Below are 23,253 nucleotides of genomic sequence, written 5' to 3'. Positions count from 1 at the left end.
CATGGCTAAGAGGGCACAATGTGAAATGTTTGGGGACCACTGGTTTAGGGTGACGTCCTCAATCACTTCTCTGCAGTCCAATAAAAGCTATTCCTCACTCACCTACCCCTCCATCAGGACGGACTAGGTATGTTCTGCTGCCCTTCACTCATACAGGAAGGAGAATAACATTTCATTCCACTCAATCCTAAAGTCATTTGTAACCCAAGACCATCCCAAACTGGTCATTTTGGGGAAGCGGCCCCATCATGCTGCATAGCTAGGCAGAGTAGGTGTGTCTATGCAAACACGGTCTGTTCCGGAAGTCTTTCCCCAGCTCCTCACTAGGTGAGAGAGGGGAGCTCATTCAGACCCTGCTTTCGCTTAGTATTTAAAAACTCCTTAGTGTCCCTATCTCTGCCGGCCTTAGATTTCTCCTCCTGTCCGTTTTTTGACAGCTCAGATGAGGTGACCGAGTGGTTAAGGTGATGGACTGCTACCCCATTATGCTCTGCCTGCATGGGTTCAAATCCCATTCTCATCAGAGGCATTTAGTCTTCACCCTCCTTTATAGACAACCATCTCCCCCTTTGGTACAATAACAGATCAAACAATGTTGCTTGTGTTACCCAAAATTGGGTCAGTTAGTAAGCTTAGAGAGGACTAATAATGCCCCTCCCCCCCAGAGTTTGGCAGAAAGCAGCACATTTATTAGCTTGATAGCTAAGCTCAAAAGAAGGGATGGGGGAGGGTGTCACACTCATACTCACGCTCCCAGGACAGGCCTGGCAGTGGAGATGTCAGGATCCTTTAAGGTAAGTGTCCCACAGCGCAGCGATGGACGGTGCGATGAAGATCAGTCTCCCTGAGGTGCAATAGAATGTAACACAGCGAACCACTGGCCAGATGGGCCGGGTGAAGGGCATTCACTGGAGGTACAAAGGAGAGTGGGAAAGCCACTTCACAGGCATTCAAAGCGGGAAAGGACACAAGCTGGGGGAGTTTAACAGACCTTTTGAGCATACAGGTTATACAGAGCATACAGATCACTGCTGCTCCTACAACATGATAAGTTCTCAAGCAGCATGTTTCTTACTTTGCCCATCTGTCAATTTTGATGATTATTGATGGAAATATTTTGCCATTGGGTTGTGTGTTTACACAGAAATTGACATTTACCAACAAATACACAATTCTTCCAAGCCTGCCTAGTCTGCAGTTGATGGGTTTAGAGGGACACATTCACTCTTCCAGGTCCCCATTCCAGGCCTGTGCTCTCCAGGTTGTCAACTTCCCGCACTGCTGGGATCCTTCCCTCATCTCCCCCCAAACCACTGCCCCACCCCCACTTCTGGGGTCCCCTCCCTACACTGTCTAACTCCACTGCTGGCAGGATCCCTTCCTGTTCCTTTCATTTCCTGCCTCCACTCTGGGCAAAAGCTCTGCACTCTTCCCACACCAGAAGTTGAACCCAGGCCACCTGGGTGAAAACCAGGAATCCTGACCACTAGCCCATATGGGACTATTGTTGCATCTGACGAAGTGGGTATTCACCCACGACAGCTCATGCTCCAATACGTCTGTTAGTCTAGAAGGTGCCACCGGATTCTTGGCTGCTATTATTACTACAACTCAGGCCTTGGCTACACTGGAGAGTTACAGTGCAGGTGGTGGCTTTACAGCGCTGTAACTTACTCCCCGTCCACACTGGCAAGGCACATACAGCGCTGTATCTCCCTGGCTACAGTGCTGCATGTGCTCCACCTCGACGAGAGGAATAAAGAGAACAGAGCTGGTGATGCAGCGCTGGGGTGCCAGTGTAAACAGTGATTAATCTTACTACGCTGTCACTGACCTCCGGAACCTTCCCATAATGCTTTTAAGTAGAGATAACGCTCTTTGTTTTGGTGTGATGCCTCTGTTTGCTTTGTTGTGAGCTCAAGGCTCCCGGAGCTGCTTATCTAAAAACCAAACACAGTTACTGTTTGCAGTGAATGAGCAGAGGCAGGGGGATCCCTTTGGAACACCCACAGCTGGTGTTTGCTTGAGGAGAGAAGCAGCCGGGTGGGCACGGGGGAGGGGGGGTCTGTTTTGGATCAGCGGCTTATCTGGTCTGTGAGGAAAAGAACAAAGGCGGCTATTTGCATTTAGTGAATGAGAGAGGGGTGGGGGAGGAGGCTTGAACTTGCCAGGCAGGGAGCTGACACAGTGTCAGCTCCAAAAATCCACTCGCTCTGTCTCCCCCACGCTCCGTGTCACACTCCACCCCACCCTCCTCTTTTGAAAAGCACATTGCAGCCACTTGAATGCTGGGATAGCTGCCCATAATGCACCACTCCCAACAGCGCTGCAAATGTGGCCATGACAGAGTGCTGGTAGCTGTCAGTGTGTCCACACTGCAGCGCTTTCCCTAAACAGCTGTAGGAAGACAGCTTTAACTCCCAGCGCTGGACAGCTGCAAGTGTAGCCAAACCCTCTCTAAGCCGACCCCTTATGAGAACAGCAGGGACTAGCATGACTAGATGTCCCGATTTTTGGGTCTTTTTCTTATATAGGTGCCTATTAACCCCACCCCCATCCCAATTTTTCACATTTGCTGTCGGATCACCCTAGCAGGGGTTGCACACAGGGCTGCATTAACCTTCAGGTGCTGAGGTTTCCCTCTCTCCATTCCCAGAGCCTGTGATCAGGAAACAGACATCAGGGCTCCCAGGTGCTGCACAGACCATGACTGAGATCAGACCCCATATTATGCAAGGTGCTGTACAAACCCTGGGCAACACTGAGACACCCAGGAGGTTCCCCTCAATTTCCCTGAGCCTCTGCTGCCCAACTTCTTCTGAATCCCTCTGGCTCACCCCCCCCCACAAAAAAACCCCACCTTTCCAAACAGTCCTTCTTTCCTTGCCCCCTGATTCTGGTTTCACACCCTGGGACCATCTCCTCTCTTTGTCTCTCCCCCTCCAGGTGAAGCAGAGATGGAGGCAACTTCAGCCACTGGAGTCAGCCTCAGCGAGCACTGCAGCCGGCCCCGGGGGAGGGGGGGTGTTTGCAGACACAGGAAGGGAGCAGGGGGTGCTGGGAAGAAGGCGGCAGGAGAACAAAGCTCAGAGACCCAACATGGGGAAATTCCAGGGGGCGGGGCTCTGACACATCCCAGGTGCGGGCAGCTCCTGGGGGCGGGGCTCTGGCTCAGCTCGGGGGCAGGGGCAGCTCCTCGGGGCGGGGCTCCAGCACAGAGCAGGGGCTGGGGCAGCTCCTTGGGGCGGGGCTCCAGCACAGAGAGGGGGCGGAGCAGCTCCTGGGGGCGGGGCTCTGGCACAGCCCATGGGCAGGGCAGCTCCTGGGGGTGGGGCTCTGGCACAGCCCGGGGCGGGGCAGCTCCTGGGGGCGGGGCTCTGGCACAGCCCGGGGGCGGGGCAGCTCCTGGGGGCGGGGCTCTGGCACATTGTGACGCGGAGCCCGGGCTGAACAGCTGCTTCCTGGTTCTCCACGTGCTGCCAGCAGCGCTGGAGCTGCCCGAGCCGGAGCGGAGCCGCTGTTCTCAGCTGCAGCCAGGATCTGCCCCCGGCCCCGCTGGGATCCAGGTGGGGACAGAGACTGGGGCCCGGGGGTTCCCCTTGGTGTGGCTGGCGGGGGCGGGAGGGGAGAAGCCGGAGCTGCAGGCGGGGGAAGGGCGGTGGGACATTGTGACCCGGAGCCCCCGGGGAATGAGAGGCGCTGGGGGGCAGGAAAGTGACTCTGCCCCAGGGAGCCTGGGAGAAGCCTTGAAGGCGCCTCGGCCCCAGTGGAGCTGCAGGAGGATCCGCCCGCCCGCCCCGCTGGGATGGGGGGGCCGGGGCCCGGCCGTCGTGTGGGGGGGAGGGGCGGACCCCGGGCCAGGCGGGGGGGGGCGGTGTATTAAATCCCTCCCCATAGCAATGTGCTACTCCCGGGCACTGCGCATGCCCAGTAACAGCCGCTGAAGCCGCTGCCCTTCCCCCTGCCCGGACCAGCCGTAACGTTCCGCCGGGCGCTGGGGGCGGGGCTGGAGCGGGGCGGGGAAGTAACAGGGAGCGTGGGAGGGGCGGGCGCAGAGCAGGAAATTGATGGGCGGGGGGGGGTCAGGCAGCTGGAGGCAGGGTTCGTGGGGGGCTAAAGGGCACAATCCGGGCTGGGGGGAGGAGCAGGAGTTGAGCTCAGGGGGAGGCGCTGGCAGAGCCCCCCCCTTTGGTGTGAGGGCGGAGGTGTCGAGGGGGGAGGAGAAGCCGGAGTTGCAGGGGGGGGAGGTCACTGGGGTGGGGGTGTAGATCTGTCTCTGTGCAGCCAGGACATTCCCGGGGTGGGAGGGAGGTGAGTTAACTGGATCCTGTCCCTGTTTTTGCCACTTCCTCCCACACACACATTCTCTCAAGATTTCCCCTTTTCTCTCTCATTATCACACGTGGCTATAAAATCCAGGGAGATTCTCCTCTCCCCCCCCCAATGATCAGCTCTCTAATTGCCTCTGATTTTCCCTTTTCTCTCCATACTTCTCAAAGGTCAATTTAAAATCTCTCCGATGGGGGGTGGATTTTCCCACCCATTTTATCTGCAGCGATTTGTCCTTGTTTGGGTGGGAAATTGTTGCCCTGGGTCATTCCCCAGAACATGGCTCCCACTGGAGTGGGATGGGATGAGGTTCCCGTTCTCTGCCAGGGCAGGGAAGGGAAGGGAGGAGCACATCCCCCATGGAGACTGCCCAGACCCCATTTCCCAATTCCCCTGCGGCCCCCTTCCATTGTCCAGGGAGCCTTCCAGCTCCCCCCCCTGCCCTTAAATCAGCTCCTCAAAGGGCTCTGAGCTGCTCACGTGAATGGTTGCCCCGTGGCCGGGGGGGACCATCACATTCTGTTTATGTATTGGACAGTCATATAAAATCCAGTCCAACAGTCCCCCTTTTCCACTAGTTATTTAATAGCAACATCAAATCCCCTCCGATCTTGGTGGTTTTCTCTCATGTTATCAAATGTCGTTTGTGACAGGGTTCTCTCTGCGTGTCTCAAAGATTGATATAAAATACCCCAAACATTTGCCCCACTTCTCTCTAGTTGTTTTATTTCTAATTGAATATGATGGGTTGTTTCCCAATGTGCTAAGATGCAGCCGCCTCTGGGGTGGATCCATGGTGGCCATTATTTGCTAGTGACAGCCCGTGGATCTTTCTTGCCCTCCAGGCCTTCCATTCTCCTGTTAAAGAAGCACTCCCCAGGCTCCCTCTGCCTGTGTGACTGGCCAGCAGGAGGTGGTGTTAACTTTCTAGCCACTTCTCACACTCTGTGAGGTAACACTTGCAGGGGCAGGGAAGGGTGTCTGTGTGGGGAGATTGCAGCTGAAGGGGCATTGTGGTAGGGGGAGGCCTCTGGGTGGCTGGGCAGGGGGTACCCTAGTCAGGTTGGTGGGTTGTGGAGGTTTGGGGTTTTCGGGGGTGGTGGTTCTGATGTGCCCATCCCTGAGGCTATGGGTCCTGGAGGTGGGTATCGCTGGGGGCCTGGTGGCTGCAGAACAGTGGGGGTGGGTGTCTCTTGGGGAGGCGGGACAGAGGGTTAGAGGGAGCCTGGTTCTGTGCCAGGGGCTCTGTCTGTGCTTCCCCCGCTGGTTCCTGGTTTTGTTGCCATGCCCAGTGCACAGAGCTGGGGGAGGGGATCCCTGGCACTAGGTGAGGGCATGCCAGGGAAGCAGAGTGATGGGTCGCACTGTAAAGCATCAGGGGGTCACACTGGGCAGAGGAGGGGGTCCCAGGCAAATGTCAGGGTAGATCGTTCTGGAGGGTGGGGAAGTTCCTAGGCAGGCAGTGAGGGACTGAGTTCCCAGTGGGGGGGGGGTCCCTTGAGGGGGTCCCTGGCTGCTGGGGGCTCTTGGTGGGGGGAACCCTTTGGGATTCCCAACCTGGCAATCATGGTGTGGTGGGGGTTCTCTGGCCGGTGGGGCTTTGAGGGGTATCTGGGGTCCCTGGCCAGGGACTCTGGGGGCTGCGTCCCAGGGAATATCTGATGGGATCCTGGCTGGGGGGTGTCTGGGGCCCCTGGCTGGGGGGTCTGGGCTCTGGGTACTAGGGGGTGTCTGGGGGCTGCTGCTAACCATGATCCTTCTCTCTGGTCAACTTGTACCAGAGTCCTGGCTCCTAGTCACCAGGTCACCAAGTCCATTCCCCAGTCACGTGCCCTGTCACTGTGATAACTTTCTGTCCACTTAGCAAACACTGTTAGTGTGAATTCACAGAATTTACTTTTCTCCTCTTTTGAAAACTGCAGGAACTTTCGGTTCCGTTTGGAAAATTTTTGCCCCCAGTCCTTGTCCTAGATCTGCGGGGGTGAGGGAGGTGGGAAGGGAGTCAGCACTGCCACACGATGGTCTTTTCCACAGCGTTCTGAACTCATTCTTTCTGAAATCCGGTGTCATTGAGACCGTTGTTAATCCAGAGTCACTGTATGGAAAGACAAGGAGTGATTCCAGATGGACAGTGGGTCAAATGAGATCAGCCATTCTCCCTGTGAGGAGGGGCTCCCATTAGCTGCTCTCCCCAGAGAGCTAAAGGAGGGAAGCTGCTCATACACTCCGTCCCTCTCTGCTCAGGATATTGGGGTTCAGCTTCCTGGGTCAGATGCTGCAGCCTCCATTGTGATCTGGGAGACCAGGCTTGGCAGCTGCTGCTCCCCCAGTGGGGCTCTGTGCTGGGAAGTGACCTTAATTAAAGCTTCTTCTCTGCCCGGCCCAGGGGATGACTTTCTGCAGCTGGTCCTAGCCCCCTAGGGCAGTCCTGGGCCCTGTTACTACTAAATTCTGAGCCAGAGTCTCCAGGTAACTGAAAGACCTCAGGGAATGTCCTAGGGTCTGGCAAGAAAGTGACTCTGCACAAACACCACCACCTCATTTCTCCTCCCATTAGCGGTTGCCAGGAGGAAATCCAGCCATGGGAGAGCAAAGCCCCCAGGAATGGGACTGTCCCAGCCAGAGGGGCAGGGAGAGAGGACAGGGGAAGGAGAGACTGAAAGGGGCAGTGGGAGAAATGAATGTGGGGGAGAGATTTCCAGCTCTCTAGTCCACCCAGACACATGTATTGCTGCATCCTGGGGCAGAACCACTTTCCAGTGAACAAAACAAGGATCAGACAGAGCAAAAGCCAGTTCCTGACTCCATATTCCCCCTGCTGGGGTGTGGCTGCCGTGGGGTCAGTGTCTGAGGGAATCCCCCACAGTGACTCCTTTGGTTCTGCTCTTTTCTAGCCTTGTGTTCAGAGAAGGGGTGAGGGGAGAGAGAAGGGAGGTTAAAAATGTGTCTGTGGACTTAGCCTGGCAGGAGGGGCCAGGTCTAAATTGTAATAAACAGATTGAGCATTTCCCAGCATGACAGAATCTAGGGTGTCTGTCTGCAGGGAAAGGGCCTGGGGGAATTGTGATGTGAAATTAACTAAAACCGGTTCTGAAACGCCCACAACTGCCCTTCTCCCCCAGACAGGCTGCAGAATGTTTTGCTCCAGCTCATCCCAGCCTGGCGTGGGACAGGGAAGAGAAATGGCTGCAGTGGAGTCAGTCCAGGTAGAGATTATCGGGGGGTTGCTGGTGGGTTCCTGCTGGAGGAAAGGGAGAGCAAATACACCAGAGGTGGGAAGGTTTGCAGAGTCTGGTTTGGAGGTTGGAGCGGGGCAGGAAATTCACAGCGTGGGGAAAGGAGGAGGCCAGGGTGTGGCAGACCTGCTGGGAGTTATTTACTAAGTGGCCTAGATTCTAGGAACAGACCCAGGAGGTTTGGAGGTGGAAATGCCCTAATTTGTGAAGAGAGAAAATAACCCACCTACATGGAGCTAGTCAAACTGACCAGACTCCTAGTGCTGGAGCCTGACCTCATTAACCATCAGCTGCTGTGAGATATAAAGGGGACACCCATGAGTCAGGCTTATTGGAGCTGCCTCTCCCTTCATATCCCACTCCTCACAATGAGGAGGGTGTTGGGCATCCTACCAGCGAGCTCTCCCTGGACCCTGCTAGGGGCTCCATCTCCTGTATCAGTCAGTGGCTAGTAGGGGGGTGATGGATATGCTGGGAGAGATAAGGGGCTCTCTCTTCATCCCCTCACCCTGGCATTTGCTGGATACTCTGAGCCAGGTCGAGGTGGGACTCTCCTGACTATGATCCACCCAGAGCTTCCATTTGATTCACTCTTCTCTGCCACAAATAGTGGGGCTGTGAGTGGGGCAGCAAGTCCTTAGTGTTGGACTCTTACTCTTTCAGGGGCTGGTGACCTTCAAGGAGATGGCTATGTATTTCACCAGGGAAGAGTGGGCTCTGCTGGACCCCACTCAGAGAGCCCTCTACTGGGATGTCATGCAGGAGAACTATGAGACTGTGACCTCGCTGGGTAAGGGTTCCTGTCCCTTCTGTTCTTGGAAGGGGAAATGAAGAGTGAAGGTTCACGCCACCCCCACAATGCCATCTGTACCCTGTCCTGTTTCAGCATCACCCCAATAGGCCAGTGACACACATAATACCAGAGACCCTCCTCTGCTGCAGAACACTTTGGGAACAGAGCACAGGAGCCGTATTGCACAGTGTCAAATATCTCCTGTTTGCTCAAGTGAAACTGGGGGTTAGGTCTGGCATAACTGTCCCATACCCCTAATCATTTTTGTTGCCCTTTTCTGAACCTTTTCCAATTCCAATATTTCTATTTTTGAGATGGGGTGACATGTGCATGCAGTATTCAAGATGTGGGTGTATCATGGATTTATTTGCTGTTTTTACAAATATGATCTATGAGATATTCTGTCATATCTATCACTTTCTTAATTATTTCCTACATTGTTCACTTTTTTTCACTGCTGCTGCACATTGAGTGGATGTTTTCAGAGAACTATCCACAGTGACTCCAAGATCACTCTCTTGAGTGGAAACAACTAATTTAGACCCCATCATTTTGTATGTATAGTTGGGATTGTGTTTTCCAATGGGCTGCACTATGTGCTATCCTGTCATCTAGTACTGCTAAGATCCTGGATTCAGTAATATCCCTGCCCTTCCTGTTCCCTTTCTCCACCGAACCCCGCCAGCCCATGCTTCCTGTTCCCAGCTTCCCCAGGATTCTCGCACTGTCTCTGAACCTCTCTGTCAGCAAGAAGCAGTGCCAGGGACACTTGCCCTCTGTCTGGAGTCTTCGATTTCTGGGACATGGATTTACTTTCTCTGTGTTGTAAGAGGCTCTGTCATAATGAGTGTCTGTGATGTTACCCAGAGTACAATCTGGACTGTTAAATAGCTGTACCTCAGTCCTCCAGCATGGGGTGCCTTTTCCACTGTTTTCCCGCGAGAACAGCCCCTCTTGGCCAATTATCACACAGTCTCCAGCATGTAACTCACTCCCAGCTACACAGTATTGAGTGCTGCTAGACAGCCACTCATGAATTACACCTCAGGAGAAAACCAGCAAATTCTCAAGTGCCCAACTTTCCCCCAGAAATGTGCATCTTGCACTGTCCAGCACGCTACTGAACGACCCAAGCTCATATGAAGTCTGTCATTTCATCAGCGGAAAATGACATGCACCAGCTTGTTATCCCAAACAGAGTTTCCAACACACTTCAATCCACACATACTGGTTAGATGAACAATAAACCAAGCTTGTTAACTACCAAAAACTAAAACTAGGCCCAGTCCATGAAAGGGGCACTCCCAGGAGAGACTGTACAAAGGCTGGAACATGAAACACCTTTGTAAACCTGAGACAGCTGCCTTGGGGACAATGACAGGGAGAATCCCCCAAAGTGACTCCTTTGTTTCTGCTCTTCTCTGGCCTCCGATTGTTCCTTCCAACGTGGAGTACTTTGCACTTGTCTCTACTGAATTTGATCCTATTTACTTCAGATCATTTCTCCCGTTTGTCCAGATCATTTTGAATTTTAATCCAATCCTCCAAAGCACTTACAACCCCTCCCAGCTTGGTGTTGTCCGCAAACTTGATACGTGTAAGAGAGAGACTGTTACTGGGAGGGTTTCCCCATGTGTCAGAGGGTTACACCCTGGTGGGAGGGGGCTAGGCCTGTACTGGAATAAGGTCACTCTGTGCTTCACAGTGTGCTAGAACCTAGAATGTGCATTAGCAGGGGAAAAGCTGGGGGGAATCGGCTTGTGGAATGGACAAAAGCCTAGTCTGAATTCTCACACCTTGCCCTTTTCACCCCGGCAGGCCAGAGAATAACATCCATGTTTCGCTGCAGATCATCTCGTCCTCCCAGGGGCAAGGAAATGGCTGCAATGGAGCTGGCTCAGGTAAGAGATTATCAGGGTGGCGGGCTCTGCTTGGAGGTTGAGGAGCAGTAAATGCATAAGAGGGTGGGAATTGCTAGAGGTGGTGGGAAGCAGGAAATATCTCGGGTGGAGAAAGGGAGGGGACAGCATGTGACAAACCTGCTGAGACTTGTGTAGTGTAGGGCGTGATGGGTTGTCACCCCCAGGAGGCAGTTTGTGGAGCTTCTGGGAACTGCTGTGTCCTCTAACCCTCACGCTGGGCTGGCCCTTCTCACACTGCTTTGCTGGAGATTTCGCCAGCCTCTCCAGGGCCTGTTATCACCCAACACAACAGCAGGTGGCGCCATGCAGCCAACTAAGCTACCTGAGTGCGTTACCTAAGCCACTCAAGGACAGATAGAAGACAAGAGCCAATTTCCCACTCCCCAACCTTGCACACTTGCTGTAGTATAAATCCAGAATGATACCATCTTATAGTGCACAGGGATCTCTATAATACAAGCTCATTAATGTAGTTCCCCTTCCCCTCGATATGGGACAGATGTGCACAACAAGCTGAGATTTTCCCCAGACACTTCACTCAAAATACGCTGGTTAAGATAAAGCATCAAACAAGTTTATTAACTGCAGAAAGATAGATTAAGTGATTATAAGTGATAACAAACAGATCAAAGCAGATTATTTAGCAAATAACCAAAACTCAGACTAAGCCTAACATACTAGATGGATAGAATTTGAATTAGCAATTTCTCACCCTGACTGATGGTACAAGCAGTCCCCCAAGTTTCCATACACAAGCTAGAAATCTCTTGATCCTGGGAGCAGCACTTCCCCCACATCCGTTTTTGTTTCTCAGGTGTTTCCAGAAGTTCTCTTGTGTGGAGAATGAGGCCAAGAGATGATGTCACACCCCACCTTATGTAGCTTTTCCATATGGTGGGAACCTTTTGTTCCAAACTCAGTTCCTAGTCCAGTTTGTGGAAAAATACAGGTACTAAAATGGAGTTTAGTGTCATGTGGTCTGGTCACAGGCCCTGCTGAGTCATAGTAGCCATGACTCATAGGCTGGCTGAAACATTCACAGGAAGGCTAAGCTCTTCCACAGTCCATTGTCTTTGTTGAGCCATCAGCACTGTCTGGCTTCTTCATTGTTGTACCTGAAAGGCTCATTGTGGGTGTTACCCAGAGTAAGCACATTTGAAATACAGATACAGAGTCAATATCCATAACTTCAGATACGAACATGATATGTGCACACAAATAGGATAATCATATTCAGCAAATCAGAACTTTTCCAGTGACACCACACATGATGCATCTTCTACAAAATAGATCATAATTATGTCCTAATCATATTATAATCATACCACTATGATGAATATGGGGGTGTAGTGTCAGATAGGTCCTAATTTCAAGGCACAGGAGTTGGGAATGGAACTTCCCCTCTTTGTGGAACAGGAAATAACCCTCCAGCCAGGGCTGGGACAACTTCCCAGACTCTCAGCGATGGAGCCTGAATCTACTGACATTTCATTAATTACCACCAACCCCAATCTTTGTGGCAACTGTAAACTTTATCAGTGATGATTTTGTACTCTCTTCTAAGTCATGGATAAGAATGTTAAATAGCACAGGGCCAAGAACCAATCCCTGCAGGAACCTGCTAGAAAGAAATCCACTCGATCATGGTTCCCCATTTACTATCAGAGTTTTTAATCTATTTAATGTATGCCGTGTTTATTTTGTATCATTCTAGTTTTTTTTAGTAAAAATATTGTGCTAATCAAGTCATGTCCCTTACGGAAGTTTAGGTATATTACATCAATACTATTAGCTGCAACCAAACTTTTGATCTCATCCAATAAGGATATCCCGTTAGTTTGATAGGCTCTATTTTCTCTAAACCTTTGTTAATGGGCACTACAATTCTGACCTTCTAACTTCTATTCTTTATGATTGACTTCCCCTTTCTTCCATATATTTTATTTGGAGAGTGCTTGGATTCCTACCAGGGAGCCACTATCAGGGTCCAGAGACAGCCCCATCTCCTATATTAAGCTCTGGCTAGTAGCTATGTGATAAATGTGAAGACCCTGCTTCTGTCTGTCAGATGGGAGACACAAAGGTTCTCTCTTTCTACCCTCTGATGCCTCCTGGCTGCTGTAAGCAAGGTGGGGTGGGACTCTGTTAACATGTGCCTCCCGGAGCTTCCATTTCCCTGGTGCTGCTGTTCCGTGAATAGTGGGGTTGTGAGTGGGTCAGCAGGTACTGAGTATTGGACTCCTGCTCTTTCAGGGGCCGGTGACCTTCGAGGAGGTGGCTGTGTATTTCTCCAGGGAAGAGGGGACTCTGCTGGACCCCACTCAGAGAGCCCTCTACAGAGATGTCATGCAGGGGAACTATGAGACGATGGTCTTGCTGGGTAAGGATTCCTGTCCCTTCTGTTCTTGGAAGGGGAAATGAAGAGTGAAGGTTCATGCCACCCCCACAATGCCATCTGTACCCTGTCCTGTTTCAGCATCACCCCAATAGGCCAGTAACATACATACTACCAGAGACCCTCCTCTGCTACAGAACACTTTGGGAACAGAGCACAGGAGCAGCATCACACAATGTCAAATATCTCCTCTTTACTCAAGTAAAACTGGGGTTAGGTCCAGCATAATGAACAGAAGCTTCCTACCCCCAGCCTTCTCTCAAACCCTGAGCCTTCTCTACCCAAACCAGAATGTGCTTGGGGTGTAACAAGCAGGCGGCTGGAGTCAGAGCTGCCAGTCCAGGGTTACTTATCATACAGACACTCAGTGCGTCCTTGAACGCTGGCTGGGAGTATCCAGACAGGGGAGCTCCAGCAGCAGAACACTGAATCTCACCCAGGATTACAGATGACACAACTCCTCGCCGATCTGGATTGCACCCCAGCATGTGAAAATGGCCTAGGTTGGTAGTGACATTTCTTGAGACATGGAGAGTCTTGCTCCCATATCACCAGGTGTAATAAAAATAACAGGAAAGGCCAAATATGGAAAACTGATTGTTCAGCTTGCTTTTGACCTGCATCATATTTTGCAATATATTCCAAATAAGGAAATTAACGTGCAACGTATGTGTCATTGTTTGTGGTTTTAAGCTGTAAAAGGCTTGTGTGATTTTTAGCTCAGGAACAGTATTCCAATAGCTGTCGCCCCCTGCGTGCTTGTAACCAAGAAAAGAGCCTCAGGCTGAGCTGATTCAAATATTAATCCTGTGGTCGTTTTCCACAACAGCCTCAATAGGTCCCTGTGATGGAATGTAAGGCTACATCTAGACTACCCACCGTATCGGCGGGTTAAAATCGATTGCTCGGGGATCGATATATGGCGTCTCATCTAGACGCCATATATCGATCCCCGAGCGCGCTTATATCGATTCCGGAACAACACCAACCCCAACGGAGTTGCTGATTTGACAGGGGGAGCCGCGGACATCGATCCCGCGCGGTGAGGATGGGTGAGTAATCCGATCTTAGATATTCGACTTCAGTTACGTTATTCACGTAGCTGAATTTGCGTATCTAAGATCGATTTCCCCCCGTAGTGTAGACCAGCCCTTAATGTCTTCACACCTTCCCCCTGCAGGAGAATGGCTGTTTGACCAGCTGTTTGCCTTGCTGTCTCTGAGGAACTGGTCTGTGGGTGTTCCCCAGAACTGTAACTTTTTCAGTAATATCATACTGTAAAATCTCACAATTTTACATACAGTGTTACTACACATTTTAACAGGAGGATAATATTCAGTAGGTTATGCGTTTTCTAATGATACCTCACAAGCCATACTGGGTACAAAATTGATCATAATTTTCTAGAAGAGTGAACACAGGGGTACAGATTGACACAGTGTCTGTGTGTGTGTTCCCAGCAGATATGTGGGTATTTCAATCCCTCATAAGCACAATGTTTGGCATCTTCAAGGACCTGGGGAACTGGTCCTGGGAATTCACTAGTTTAGCAAGTGTGAGACTGCATGAAATTGTGAGACACTTTGGTATTAATAATAAAATAATATAATCTGATAAAATTGCAATGAATCATGCTAGGTATGCCATGTAAAGTGTCAGTGAAAATGTTATGATTTGCCAAGTATGATAATTTTGTTTCTATGTTTCTATCACCTTTGTATTGTGAGTTACAGATATGTAAGGTATATCTGTATTTCCAGACTTGTGCAGTTTTTCTGGGTGACACCCCCAGACATATTGGCATCAACATTGCCTAGCATGTTTGATGGCCCATTGAGGGTCATCAGCTGTACAATGAACCTATGGACCAAGGGGATACACCTATTGAGTCAGCAAGACATGCCGGGGTTTGCCTGTGTAATGAAACCTCCAAAGCTTTTCCATGCCATGTGCTGTGAAGCTTGTGTTTGGGACACAGGAAGTACAAGCCACATGGCAAAAGGAATATAAAGCGCAGCTGCATCATCTCCATCTTGTCTTCAATCCCCCTTCCTACCTCTGGAGCAACTTCTCTACAAACTGAACCCTGGAACAAAGGACTGAATGACCCATCCAAGCTGTGGATGCGTTCCAGACAGACTTTCAAGCCAGCAACTCACCAATACTGCTAAGAACCTGATATATCCATTTTGGAATGTATCTGACTGCTTTTCCATTTAAATTCTTTCTGTCTTTCTTTCTTTTAAACCTTTAGTTTAGATGCTAAAGAATTGTCTGGAAGGATGGAATTTAACTTCATTCTTTCATTTGTTCTTTCTTCTAAACATTTAGTTTAATTGCTAAAGGATTGGCTGGCAGCATGGTATTTTGGATGAGATCCAAACCTGGGTAATGTGGCTAACCTTCTACCCACCCACTTCCTGGATCCAATTAGGATCACTCTCCTGCTGCCCTCTGGCCATGCTGTATCACAGTGAGCAGAGTTTTTAAATAACCTCTCACTGTACGGGACCTAGTTGCTGATTAGGAGTCAGAGAACTGTCATGCAATAAAGGGGGCCGTGTGATTTCTTTTTTCAGAGTCTCGTTAACCAGTGTGTGGGATCAGAAGCACAGTTTGTGACTGGTCAGTGAGTTTAACTTCAGTGTTAACCACCAGTATGGGGAGCATCTGCTCTCCCTTTTTCAGCCTGCTCTGACCTTGGCATTTTCAGTGAGGACTGCCCCAGGCACACTAGGTCACACTAAGCACTGAAGATAAATTAACAGAATGTTTTTGATGATCAAGTTGTATGAAATCAACTGAACTCCTTTGTTTTCTTTCATCTGAGCGGAGTTTCTGGTTTTCCAACGTGATATGATCTCCCAGCTGGAACAAGGGGAAGAGCCATGGGTCCCAGAGCTCCAGGGTTCAGAGGAAAGAGAGATCCTGAGATCTCCCCGCACAGATGAGGAAACATTAAACCAACTCAGAATCTGTAAGTGCCTGAAGGAAACATCTAGGATGCCCTACAAAGCTCTTGGGAAGTCTCTCAGTTCATTATTGTCCATAGCAGGGGTCGCATCCGCAGGGTAAATATAGCTCAAGGCTTCCTATAGATGCTAGCAGACACCGGGCAGTAGCTTTCTCCCTTCCCCCTGTGAAGTTGGATGGGATGTGAAGGCTGAATTGATCCCCTCCTCTCTCCTGTTGGGGGGAGCTGAGTTCCTGATTTTTATTTGTCCTCTCTCCAGCACTTGTTTTGGTTTGGCCTTCCCCTTTCCATCCCTGTTTGAGGTTTCTGTCTCTATCACAGCAGGTGATGCAATGACGTGTGAGGTTCAGCACAGACCAGAAAAAGAGCAGGGAAACCAGCCAGGGGAGAAAATGGATAAATTTATTTCCTGTCAGGGAACTCAGAAGGGCCTTAAGGAAACCAGAATACAGCAGGAAATCTGCAGGGAAAAGCAAAAAAAATACATGTGCTGAGTGTGGGAAAAACTTCACTTACAGATCAGGCCTTTCTCAACATCAGAGAATCCACACAGGGGAGAGGCCCTGTGAATGCAATGAGTGCGGGAAAGCTTTCAGTCGCAGCTCGCACCTTATTGGGCATCAGAGAATCCACACAGGGAAGAGATCCTATCATAGAATCCTAGATTATAAGGGTTGGAAAGGACCTCAAGAGATCATCTAGTCCAACCCCCTGCTCAAAGCAGGACCAATTCCCAAATGGTTCCCTCAAGGATTGAACTTACAACCCTGGGTTTAGTAGGCCAATGCTCAAACCACTGAGCTATCCTCTCCCTCCTGAATGCAGTGAGTGCGGGAAAACTTTCAGTCGCAGCTCACACCTTATTCGGCATCAGAGAATCCACACACAGGAGGGGTCCTATGAATGCAGTGAGTGCGGGAAAACCTTCAATCGCAGCTCTCACCTTATTCAGCATCAGAGAATCCACACGAGCAAGAAGCCCCGCGAATGCCGTCAGCAGGCCTGCACAACTCGTAAAGTGGTGATGTAGAGAAATCTCTGTATTAACTATCTCTATAAATCTTTATAACGTTGCATTGTGTTATTTTGTATTAAGTATCTTTATCTTTATGACATTGCATCCGGCATGATGTTATTTTGTAATTCATATGACTTGGCATTGTGCCTCTCTATTTTCATACAACTTTGTATTAGATCCCTATATAGAGAATTGGTAGAAAACTTTGTATCAAATGTTATAGCCCCTAAGGATAGTATAGTTAAAGTAAAAGAAAACATGTGCCTTTTTGCTAGAAGTAGAATAAGATCTTCCCCCGCACTCTGTAATCAATTGCTCTATTGACTGAATGAGGTGTGAATGAGTGAGGCTTGGAAGACACCCACCTCCAGACAGCTACAACAGTTGAAGAGGGAATGGGAGCCAGAGCAAAGGACAATACAACTTGTCAAGTGGGCCCAATAAAGAAGAGCAGACATATTGATGGCCTCAGGGATTAGAAGCAAGCACCTTCTTTAGAAAACACCCTCTTTGAGCAGCATTGGGACAACACCCAGAGAAAAGCAGCACAAAGACCAACGGACGCAGACCCAGATTTTGAATCTGGTCTAGATTTGCATAAGAGGGAAGCTGCTATAAATGCGAGGTGTCTTGCAGAAGGACCCCGGATCTCGTCTTGTCACCATCGGACCATCGATTTGGATCGGTAGAAGCCCGGCTCCACCCCTCCCCCATCTAACTCACCTGGCCAGTGCAGTTAAGGGGAGCAACTAGTTGGTAACAACAGCAAGACGGAGTGTGTTTATGTCTGTGTGTGTGCGTGAATGCATGACTGTGATATATATCTCATGTGCATATCATAGAGTATTAATTGATACCTGTATTACTAATAAATGTGGCATTTTGCCTTAATCCCCCTGAAAAGTTCCTGTACAGTACTTTGAGTAAAACAGCGAGGGCCACAATACTCCAAAGAAAACAGCTGAGGACCGAAACCCCCCGGCCCTGCGGAAACACCCCCCACTCAGGACCTCCCAGCCTGGCGGAAACACCCCGCCCAGCCCTGCAGAAACAAACCCTCCTTCCCCAGCGCCGCCCCACCAAAACAGCTGTGGGTCAAAAAGGAAGGTTGGTGGTGGGGAGGTGTTACTTGATGTTAAATCAACCAGGGACTCCCAGCCAAAGAGGTGGCTGGGAGCCCTCAGGGTCAAATTAAAGGGCCTGGGGCTCTGACGACTGGGGGAACCCGGAGCTTTTCAGGGCTGGGGCAGGGATTTAAAGGTCCCAGAGCTCCTGCTGCTGAGGGGAGCCTGAGCCCTTGAAATCCCAGCCTCACTCCATCCCCTGGAGCTGCCGCCAGGATTCAAAGGGCTCTGTGCTGCCTGCAGCCACAGGGATCCCTGAGCCCTTTAAATCTCAGCTGCTGCCGGGATTCAAAGGGCTCTGGGCTGCCCGTGGCGGTGGGGAGCCCTGAGACCTTTAAACCTCAGCTGCGGCCGGGAATCTCTGCGAGCAGCCCAGAGCCCTTTGAATCCCGGCCGTGGCTGGCAGGCCGGCTTTAGGAAGTGCGGGGCCCCGCAGGGATGACTGGGGAAAAAAAAGCCTTTCAGTTCTTAACAACCGGTTCCCTATAAAAAGTTCTGCCACAGTATGTATTTTTTGTACCAGTAGGGTTACCATACGTCCGTATTTTCCTCCCAGATGGCGATTTAAGAACCAAAAAGCCTGACATGTCCGGGAAAGTACAGATGTATGTTAACCCTACCTAAAAGTTCTTTTTTAAAAAGATGGGTCTGAACTAGAAATGAGCTCTGCCACTCCCTTAGGGTGTGCTAGGGTGCACATGTGTGGGTCCCAGCTGCTCCCTGCCCATCTCATTGAAGCAGGTGTGCAGGGTTACTTCCCTCGGAACTGCAGGGCACCAGTGAATATGGGGCTGGCTGGAGGTGGGGGAGGGGGAGGATGCGAGAGGTAGGGTCTGGCTGCAGGCTGGGCAAGGGGTGTGGGGCAGGCTGGAGACAAGAGGTGTGGGGTGGGCTGGCTGGCTTCAGGCAGGGCCACAGGGAGGGTGCGGCATGGGTTGGCAGGGCTGGAGACAAAGGAGTGCGGGACTGGCTGGCTTCAGGCAGCGGGGTGCGGCAGGGGTTGGCTGGAGACGGGTTGGTGCAGGGCTGAAGGCAAGGCAGGGGGTACGGGGTTGGCTGGAGACAGGGCAGGGGGTGCAGGGCTGGTGCGGGCAGGGCAGGCAGTATGGCAGGGGTTGGCTGGAGACAGGGCAGGGGGTGCAGGGCTGGTGCGGGCAGGGCAGGCAGTGTGGCAGGGGCTGGCTGGAGACAGGGAAGGGGGTGCAGGGCTGGCTGGAGACAGGGGTTGGTGCAGGGCTGAAGGCAAGGCAGGTGGTGTGGGGCTGGCTGGAGATGGGCAGGCTGCAGGCAGGAACTGGTGCAAGCAGGGCAGGAGGTGCGGGGCTGGTGCGGGCAGGGGGTGCAGCAGGGGCTGGCTGGAGACAGGGCTGGCTGCAGGCAGGGCAGGGGGTGCAGGTACAGGGGGTACAGCCCATCCTCTATGGTGAGTGCCTCCTTCTCCTCCTCCTCCTCCCCCCTCTCCCACTAGGGTAGCAGCAGCAGCCTGGGGCTTGGGGGCTACTTCAAGGGCCCGGGGCGCCCCTGCTTCCACTGCCCCAGCTCTGTAAATAGCCGCGGGAACCCTGGGGAAGCGGCGGGGCTCCAGTGGCTATTTAAAGGGCCGGGGAGGTAGAAGCAATGGGAGTCCTAGACTTTTTAAATAGCCCCCAGAGCCCCGCAGCCATACCCCAGGGCTCCAGCAGCAGGGCTCTAGTGGCAATTTAAAGGGCCTGGGCTTCCAGCCCCTGCTGGGAGCCCCAGGCCTTTTAAATTGCCCCCTGGGGAAACTGGGCCACCCTGGTACAGCGCACTGGCTTTTGCTGGTACTGGGGCTTGGGTGCGGGGTCCTCTTAGGAGCGAGGCCGATTCAAGGGAATTGGTTAAATTGGCCTAAAGCCGGCCCTGGTGGCTGGGATTTAAAGAGCTCTGAGCTCCCCGCCCGCCTGCCCAGAGCCCTATAAATCCTGGCCGCGGCTGAGATTTAAAGAGCTCTGGGCTCCCTGCGGCTGCGGGCAGCTCAGAACCTTTTGAATCCCGGCCGCGGCTGAACTTTAAAGGGGTTTGGATTCCCCGCGGCTACGGGCAGCCCAGAGCCCTTTGATTCCCGGCTGCGGGACGCACAGTGAGACTTCACGGGCCGCACGTTGCCCGTGGGCCGTATGTTGTGCAGGCCTGGCATGGAGGGGCAAAATAGGTAAGAAATTTCCGTGGCCTGTCACTAGCAAATAGTAGCCACCATGGATCCTGCCAGAGGTGGCTACATCTTAGCACTGTGGGAAGCAACCCTTCACAGAGACCATTTGTCTTGTGGTTTGGGATACTTCTCAAGACATGCTGCACTCAGAGTGACCCCCTCATCCTGTGCCAGCTGGAGAAAAGAAAAGGGGCCAGCCAACTCTCCCACTACCAGCTGCGAACCACTGATCCCCAAACAGGGGGAGGCCTCTGGCTTTGATGTGTATTAAATATCAGGCTGGTCTCTTTCTTTGGCAAATATCTAACAGAGCTAAAAGAGGGAACAAATGATCCTCAAAGGAGAGGGGAAAGACAATCACTGGGAAATTTAATCCCCTGCAACATCCAGAATGGAGAGCGACTCAGGGCAACAGGTTCCCCCGAAGGAAGAAGTTTTTGGGATTTAGAAACATAAGGAACAGCACAAAACTTGAGAGGATTGTTAATTGACATTTGATAATGACACAGAGGGAAAACCTGAGCTTTCAGATCAGTGTTCAGAAATGAAAGACAAAGGGTGGAAATCAGAGATTTTGGATCCATTTTGCAAATTATAGAGAGGAAAGTGGAAAATCAGAGGGATTTTATATCAGTTGTTGATAGGAGGTAAAATCTGAGTGTTTCACATGAATACTTGATAAATGAATAAAGAGGAAATGGGCAACATTTGCAAACATTTTGTGTTCAATAATCTGAGAAAAGGTGTAAATCTGAGATTTTCTTATTATTTTATAATTAGAGACAGGAAAATCTCAGGGCATATTCAATTAGAAATAGACAACTAGAGAGAAGTGGGGCAAATGTTTAGGTTATTTTATTTGAATCTTTGAGATTTGCAAAGAAATTGTGTCACAAACTGCATATTTGATAACATGAGAGGAAAACACCAAGATCTGAGGGGAGAGAGTCACTTTCCTGTCAGGGCCCAGTGCTCCCTCCCCCTCCCCCTCCGGGGTCTCTCACTCACTGGGGGCTCCAGGCGGGGCTGGTGCGGTCAGAGCCTGGGGCTGCCTAGGGGGCAGGTCCCAGCTGGAGAAAGCCCCCCCCCCCGGCCAGGATAGGAATGTGCTACTGGTAGCAGCCTGGGGCTGGACCCTCTCTATGGGGGACACTTGCTCCCCCCTCCCCTTCCTGGCCCTTCCCACGCCCTGTTGCCAGCAGAGAGTGGCCCCCCCAGCCCAGCCCAGAGGTGTCCCTGTCTCAGGCCCCCCCCAGCCTCTGCCCAGTTCAGAAATCACTCGGGGGAACCATTTCCCACCTACACAAGGACAAATCACTGCAGGTGAAAATGGGGGGAAACACCCCAAACCTGAGATCTGAACTGGCCATTGGCAAAGGGGAGAGAAAATGGGGCACAATGGGGGGAGGGGAACAGGGAACTTCTCAGGGGTTTGAGGGAAGGGGGTGTCAGCCTGGATGTTGCTTGTTGCTCTCTAGGGAGAAAGGGGGCAGGACAGGAGAGGAGGGGGGTCTCCACGGAGGGGGCAGTGGTAATTCCGAGGGGATCTCAGCCCTCCCTTTTTCTCCCCGCTCCTCAGGGGTCACCTGCTCTTCTCCCCTCGCCCCCCGGCCATGTCCCGGCTGCACAGACATTTTCCATCCATCCCTTTCCCAGGTCTCCCCCCTCCGCAGCCCCTGCCCGACCCCACGCAGGGGCTGCTAGGTGTAATGCATGTTCAGTAGGGATTTCTCCCCTACTAATGCTGGGGTGTCCTTCTCCTATAGGTTAGTCTACTAATGATCTCATCTTGGTGCCATGTGTGTCAGTTCATTGCCATGGCACTCGTGTGCTTAGACATCTGAGGATGCTCTATAGAAAAGCTCCTTGAGTGAGGTGATCCACAGGGAGTAGCTCAAAGCTCCAAAGTGCCTGGCCGGGGCAGGACATTGGCACAGCAAGGGCGGGGTGTGGCAGTGACATCACAAAGGCCTTTTGCAGGACCTCACACTATTGGTCAAAGACTATTGGTGAGCAGGTGGTGACCTCACAGAGAGATCCTGACATCAGTCAGGGGCCAGGGGCTAGGGAAACCTCAGAGACCCCTGTGGCTTTGCTTCAGCAAGTCTCCTTCTCCAGGTCTCTGTCTGAGGACTGAGAGAGTATTCGGGTTCACGGACGTGAGCGCCAGGAGAAACCTCTTTCCAGTTTTCTCCTTCCCTTGTAGTGATTTTACTAGAAAACAGCCGTCCCTCTTTAGAAGGTAAGAGCCTCCTGGAGGTGTGAAACCTGTTCAGTCTGATCCATCTGGTGAGAGTTGAATTCTAGGCATGGAAAACATGAGCTTAAGGAGGCAGAATTTTATTCCGCACCTGGGATTTTGTCCCTTAGAATCATGGGGACATTAGGGTTTGTCCTTTGTGTTTCACCTTTTCCTCCATCCACCTGTCCCTCCCTCCTTTCTCTTCATCTCTTCTTTTGTCCTTTCTCCTGTTCCCCTCCCAACACCAGGACGAGTGTGTGCGTGTGTGTTGCGGGGGAGTGCTCTGCAGCTCTCACTGTGGGAGTTCCACCCAAAAATGTGAGGCTGAAATAGTGCTCAGGCAGTCAGGGCTGGATTAACCTTTTGTTGGCCCTGGCACCAAACATATTTGTGGGCCCCAGTATAGTCACTGTGGGCTCCGAGTGTGGGCCTGGTGGGGCAGTGCCATTGGTGCCTTCGTATACCCGGTACTGAACCTCAGAGACATTTTTCATTTTGATCACACACCTCTCCATGACTATATGCATTGCCATACACAGCTCCCTCAGCCCGCGGGTTTTCTTATTGAGCTGTACACCCATGTGGGTTTACCAGTGTCCACAGTGAGCAGAACTTTCATAGTGACCAAGGAAACTCCCCACAGATTTATCTCTTTCCTCATTCAGACCTTCTCTAGCCATGTCTCCAGTACCCCCCCATGTCACCAGTCACTGCATGTGGTCCTAGTCTCAGCTCAAAGTCCTAAAGCCAGCAGACACCTGATCAGTTCTGACAGATCCCTCCCTCAGCCCCCATCCTGCCATGTGAGCAAGCCACCTGCAAACACCATTTCCCCAAAGTGAGGACTTAGCCCTTGGGAATCTGAAGACACCAGCGTCTCTCCCTCTGCTCCCATCTACGTGCTAGTCTGCTACCTGGTCACCACCACCTCTCCCCATACTTGTTTCCTTTCTACTTTGGACATGCTCCCAACCAGCTGGAAGCTCCCTCTGCAAGCCTGACCTGCTCCCGCCTTCCCTGCTCCCCCGACATTCCTTTCCTACTGGT

General features: G+C 51.6%; 1 protein-coding gene across 1 annotated transcript in view; it reads left to right on the top strand.

Moving 5' to 3' along the window:
- The first annotated feature begins 3,423 nt into the window (after window positions 1-3,423).
- Window positions 3,424-23,253, top strand: part of LOC127042431 (zinc finger protein 560-like) — an 816,513-nt gene continuing 796,683 nt past the window's right edge. The window contains exon 1 of the mRNA XM_050935886.1: window positions 3,424-3,566. The gene's annotated coding sequence lies outside the window, so the exon portion shown is untranslated. The remainder of the gene's footprint in view (window positions 3,567-23,253) is intronic.

The sequence above is a fragment of the Gopherus flavomarginatus genome, unplaced genomic scaffold, assembly GCF_025201925.1.
Source record: "Gopherus flavomarginatus isolate rGopFla2 unplaced genomic scaffold, rGopFla2.mat.asm mat_scaffold_43_arrow_ctg1, whole genome shotgun sequence".
Lineage (NCBI taxonomy): Eukaryota > Metazoa > Chordata > Testudines > Testudinidae > Gopherus > Gopherus flavomarginatus.
Note: the sequence above shows the minus strand (reverse complement) of the source record. Positions and strands in the feature narration are given on the sequence as shown.